The 4,643-nt window shown below is 56.5% G+C and overlaps 1 protein-coding gene across 2 annotated transcripts in view; it reads right to left on the bottom strand.

Annotated features, from left to right (window-relative positions):
• OTX2 (orthodenticle homeobox 2) overlaps positions 1 to 2,453 on the bottom strand; it is a 9,024-nt gene extending 6,571 nt beyond the window's left edge. The window contains exons 1-2 of one of the 2 annotated variants that reach the window (XM_029951944.1): positions 2,370 to 2,453; positions 2,153 to 2,219 (exon numbers count right to left, since the gene is read on the bottom strand). The gene's annotated coding sequence lies outside the window, so the exon portion shown is untranslated. Of the gene's footprint in view, positions 1 to 1,390; positions 1,404 to 2,152; positions 2,220 to 2,369 lie in introns of those variants that run through there. The other variant, XM_029951945.1, reaches the window with a different exon arrangement.
• Between the last annotated feature and the right edge of the window lie 2,190 nt (positions 2,454 to 4,643).

Below are 4,643 nucleotides of genomic sequence, written 5' to 3'. Positions count from 1 at the left end.
TCTTCCCTCCCTCCCCCGCAGCTCCCCCCTGTTGTTGTTGTTGGGGTTTTTTTTTCCCTTCCAAGGAGCCCATCTACCAGTTGCTGTGCCCTCGCTCAATAATAATTACCTCGTCCAAGAATTAATTATAATAAATGTTTTCTTGATAAACTAACGAGATAATCCGAGGGGCACACGTCCCTTAATTACAGGCCGCCGTGCTCAGCTCTGCTTCTCGTCCGGGCTGATTAATTTTCTGCATGATGGAAAAGAAACAAAACTACGCGGACTGGCGACGGGCCTGTGGCTCGGAGGACAGCGAGGAGCAAGAGGAGAGAAAGAAAAAGCAGAGAGGTGGGCCCGGCGAAAACAGCCGGCGCGGGCCTCCCTCTCCGACGAACTCGAGTGAAAGTTTCTGGCCTCAGGGAATCAAACAGCGCTGCCACCCGCGAGGGAGGGAGGCAGAAACGTGCCAAAAGGGTTGGCCTTGACTATTAATTATGGCGAGGAGAAAGCCCCAGTGTTAGCTCTGTGAGTGAGGAGAGGTCTGGTGTCTACCTTCCTTTGGGGGGAGGGGTTTCCTCTCCAACGGGTCTCCTGAGCGAGTAACTTTTGGCGACTGGGAAAAGTCCCGAACCGAGCGGGAGAAACCCTGAGCCCCAAGCTCTAGGACGCAGGGGAGCTTTTCCAGGAGAGCCTTCCCCATCCCCTCCCCAAGTTGTCCACCACTCCAGGCTCAACGCCGCTCGGCCTTCTGGCCCCGCACCCCACTTCCGTCTGTAAAGGGGGAAAAACCCAACTCGGTGGAGTTCTGACAAGGGACTTGATTTCAAAAAACATGTTCTAAAATCGGACTGTGATTTCAAGAGTCACTTGAACACATCGACACGAAGACTTCTTCGGAGTTGGCGGCGTGACACGTCGCCGAGGCCGGCTGCTGGCGGAAACCTGATGGTTCAACCTGGGTGGACCGAGAGCGGGGGCTGGGCCTCAAGACACCCCTCGACCTCCGCCCGGCCCCGGCCCACTACCCCCGCGTGTCCCCGAGCCTGGGAGGGGGGCGCGCGAGCGCGCACGCGGGCCCCGGCTCTGCCCCGGGTCCGGAACGGCGGAGGGCCGCCTTCCCCGGGGTACGGCTTCTGGCCCGGCCCCGCCGCGGCCTCGGGCGGAGCCGGGGCCACTCACCGACACTCCTGCCAGCCCCAGGTGCGTGGGGACGGCTGCAGCACCGGGCGGGCCCGGGACCGTTCCGGGCAGAGTCACGGAGCAAAACGACTCTCCCGCTCTCGCTCGGCCTGGCGACCCGGGTCTGGGACCGAGACACCCCGGGATTGGGGGGGGGGGGACGTTACTGCACTCCCAGGTTATTGGGGGGGGGGAGGAAAGTAGTGATCAAAAAGGAAAAGAAGACCTGGGGGCCTTTGGAAGAGGCCGAGAACCGAGGGTGAATCTTGGTGAGCTGCTCTTGGCTCTAGCGATAGGGGACCGGCCAGAGAGCGCGGCCGGCGGCCGGCGGCCGAGCGGCCGGCGCCCACGCCTCCTCGGTTATCCGCTCGGGTTTCCTCTCACGTTCATTAAGGGAAGGCAGGGGCTCGAGCTGCGACCATCCTCACCCGCTGATCCGCAAGCGAGCCGGGCTTCGGGCACGCTGGCCCTAGAAGACGCCTATCTTATTACCATCACCATCACCGTCATCATCACCATCATCATCATCCATCCATCCATCCATCTAGCTACATCTGTATCTTTTTGTCTCGGACTCTGAAAACGTCCTTGAGATCAGTCCAAATGACCCAACCACATTTGAGGGCCAAAACGCAAAATTGCAGGGAGAAGCCCAGAATGGGCGTTGACATAAAACAAAACCACGAACAAAACCCCTCCAAAGCACCTCACATTAGCCTCGCAGGGTTTCCACGACGTTGGGCGGAAGCAGCGACCCCAGGAACGCGCTGCCTCCCCTCCTCCCATGCCCGCCCTCACCTCCAGATCAGAAATTTTTCGCAGTGCTCGTTACTACACCTAAAACATTTACGAGGGAGAAAAATATGGCATGCTTCAGAAGAACTCCACATTCGCAGAAGTATCAGTCGGTCTAATGGAGGTACTGGGGCGATGGTAGACAGAAGGACACATGGAAATGGACAGGCAGACAAGACAGACGGGCACTTACCTTACAGCCGCATGGGAAGTTAGAAAAAAATTAAATTATCCTTCAAAATTCCAAATAGCCAGCTATCCTAAAAGAAATCAAGAGTATTGAATTAGAAATCTTGCTGTCTTCACCCCTCCATAAAAAGTCAAACAACGAAAAAAAATTTTTTAAAGAATCGAAAATGAGGCAAGTAGCTGGAGTTGGAAACACGCGTGGGTCCCTCTGTGATACATACAAAGTAGACGTGGTGAGGGCTGCTCTAGCGATTTTTATTTTTAATAACAGTGGAGGCTGAGTTGGAGCTGAGGTCGGTCCCGCTCTCTGGGAGATTTGCTGAGAAAGCGCCTCTCTGGCAACTTTTTGACGCAAACTCTCCAACCAATGGCAGGGAGAGAATGATTGACACATCTAAGCCAGAGGGAAAATAATAAAAACACACAACAGGGGGAGGAAAACAGGCCGCTGCTGCACGGGGGGACGAGCAGGCAACAAATCCAGGCCTCCGACATTACTAGAATGTTCTTGAAAGACACTGGGCTCCGTTTAAAATATACATTATGGGCTGGAGCATGTGAACTAATTGTATAATTAAAATGATGGACAGGGAGGCCTCCCTTACCTTTCCTCTCCTTTCCTTCTTTTCCTTCCTTTCCTCCCTCCCCCCGCCCTTTTTTGTTTTGTTTTGATTTTAGGGAAGGGGAGAAAGGAAACCCATAAAATCCGATGGAAAGATAAAAATATTTAGGTAAATGCTGGAGAAGAGCGAGGGTGGGGGTGGCTTATCGCATTCAACGCCACCAGTAAGGGTGTAGATCAAATGCAGAAAGCAAGTCAGGCTGAAGCCTAAAACCACCACTATGCTGTCTTAACCAGGATCAGACCACGCTGAGGGCCAGAAAGGGTAAAAGAAGGAGGCCTGGGAGTGAAGTGTGGGCGTGTAGGCAGGAGAGAGATAACACAAGTCCAAGAACAAACTATTTTCAAAAACTCGTGTCTCTCCCACACGTTGCGCCCTTCTAAATAGTCCCCGGTCCCCGGAGGAGACACTGGGACTCCTGGGAACCGCGCAGGGTTTTTGGAGTTTGAAAGAAACCCACGGCGGGCTGCAATGAGCACCGACCGGGGAGTCTAACCGAAGGGCGGGTTTGGGGAGACATCAGGAGCCAGGTCAGGACTCGGGGATAGTAGAGGGGTCGGATGGACACCCGGGGAGGGAGCGAACTCAGGAGGCCCACGCTGGAAAACAGAGTTTCCACGTTAAAACAAACGCTACTCAATGCCCGCCGGCGGGGCCTGGAGCAAACTGCCCGTGCAGCCCGAGCCGGGGGCGAAGAGCCCGGAGGCGGGAGAGCGGCAGCACCGGGGGACCCGAGCCAGAGAGCGCACCCCAGCCTAACTTTAATGCTGGCACTGAGAGCCCGACCCGACAGCCTTCAAACCGGTCTGAGTCCCTAGAAAAGCAGAAACAGATTGGGCGGAGGGAGGGGGGAGTGCACAAGAGGACCGGTTGAGGGTGTGAGGGGTAGGTGGGGGGAGCAGAAGACATTTCTTCCCTCCCAACTCCCAATGTCGGAAAAGAAAAATAAAATCTTCTGAACCCCCTCCCCCTTCAACCACCACCACCACCACCAGGCAAGTGGGCCCAAAGAAACAGCTCGCTGCCTTTAATTTGGGGACCTATGTTAATGAAGTTGGTAATTAATTCGTCGCTTTGTTGTCGGTTCTTATACTGTATGTGTAATCAAATGTGGCCGTCCTTGGGATTTACGGCAATTAACGAATTACGGGAGTGCGCACGAGGCCGCCAGCGCACGGCAGCCCGGCTGGGCTCCGGCTCCGGCGGCGGCGCGGCCCGGGGCTGGGCATTCGGCGGCCGCGGCCGGCCTCGCAGGTGTCTCTAGAGCGTTGGGCCCCGGCGTACCAGCGAGTCCCCGAGCGGCCCGGGGTCTGCCCAGCAACTCCCGACCCTCAGCGCCCGCTCCAGTCCGAAGAGACCCGCTTGCTGTCGCGTTCCCAGGAGTCGCGACATTCTGGGGTCCCGGGCTGAGGGGGGGGGAGGGTGAGTACGGACCTTTTTTTTTTCTCACCCCGCCCCCACTGTACCAAAACACCTGGCGACTGCTCTCCCCGCAACACACCCCCGGGCCCTTAGTTGGGGGAGGGGTGGGGTGGGGGAGAGCGACAAATGCCCCAGGCGGTCTGGCCCACAGGTTGGGAACACTTGGCCAGAGCCGAGATACTTTCGGTGAAGGAAGGGCAAATCCACCCAGATCCCCTGAGCCACAGCCTCCTTCCTACCCCGAGAAAAGACAGGGTTTCTCCCAGTTTGATCGCAAGGATGTTTAAAGCATCAAAGAACTGAAAAGAAAAATGGACGTTATGCGTCTGGCAGAGGCGAAGGGCCGGAGGGAGGCCTTGGGGACAGTGGAGGTGGCGGGGGGGGGGGGTGGTGAAGAAATATCAGAATATGCGCTTGTGTTCTCCACGAAGTAAGGGAAGCATATTAGAC

Source organism: Suricata suricatta, chromosome 9, assembly GCF_006229205.1.
Source record: "Suricata suricatta isolate VVHF042 chromosome 9, meerkat_22Aug2017_6uvM2_HiC, whole genome shotgun sequence".
Taxonomy (NCBI): domain Eukaryota; kingdom Metazoa; phylum Chordata; class Mammalia; order Carnivora; family Herpestidae; genus Suricata; species Suricata suricatta.
The sequence above is the reverse complement of the archived record's forward strand: the minus strand, read 5'-3'. Positions and strand labels throughout refer to the sequence as shown.